Source organism: Marmota marmota, unplaced genomic scaffold (assembly GCF_001458135.2).
Source record: "Marmota marmota marmota unplaced genomic scaffold, marMar, whole genome shotgun sequence".
In the NCBI taxonomy this organism is placed as follows: Eukaryota; Metazoa; Chordata; class Mammalia; order Rodentia; family Sciuridae; genus Marmota; species Marmota marmota.
Window position 1 is genome coordinate 29,819,696 of NW_026000093.1, and position 681 is coordinate 29,820,376.

Here is a 681-nt window from a genome sequence, read left to right on the forward strand (position 1 = left end):
CTATTATAGTTCATTTCAGGGCTATGAACAGCTGAAACTATTCTGTAGCTCATCTTAAAGTCTTAAAATCATGTGTTTTTAATCTATAAGGTTCATTTATATATTCATAGACCATCTCCTTCCAAAAAGTATCCAAGATAACTCAAAAAGATTTAGCCCATTAGAAAAGTTTCTCAAAATGCTCACCATCTCTAGCAGTCAGAGAAATGCAAATCAAAACCACCCTAAGATACCATCTCACTCCAGTAAGATTAGCAGCCATTATGAAGTCAAACAACAATAAGTGCTGGCGAGGATGTGGGGAAAAGGGTACACTTGTACATTGCTGGTGGGACTGCAAATTGGTGCGGCCAATTTGGAAAGCAGTATGGAGATTTCTTGGAAAGCTGGGAATGGAACCACCATTTGACCCAGCTATTCCCCTTCTCGGTCTATTCCCTAAAGACCTAAAAAGAGCATACTACAGGGATACTGCTACATCGATGTTCATAGCAGCACAATTCACAATAGCTAGACTGTGGAACCAACCTAGATGCCCTTCAATAGATGAATGGATAAAAAAAAATGTGGCATTTATACACAATGGAGTATTACTCTGCACTAAAAAATGACAAAATCATGGAATTTGCAGGGAAATGGATGGCATTAGAGTAGATTATGCTAAGTGAAGCTAGCCAATCC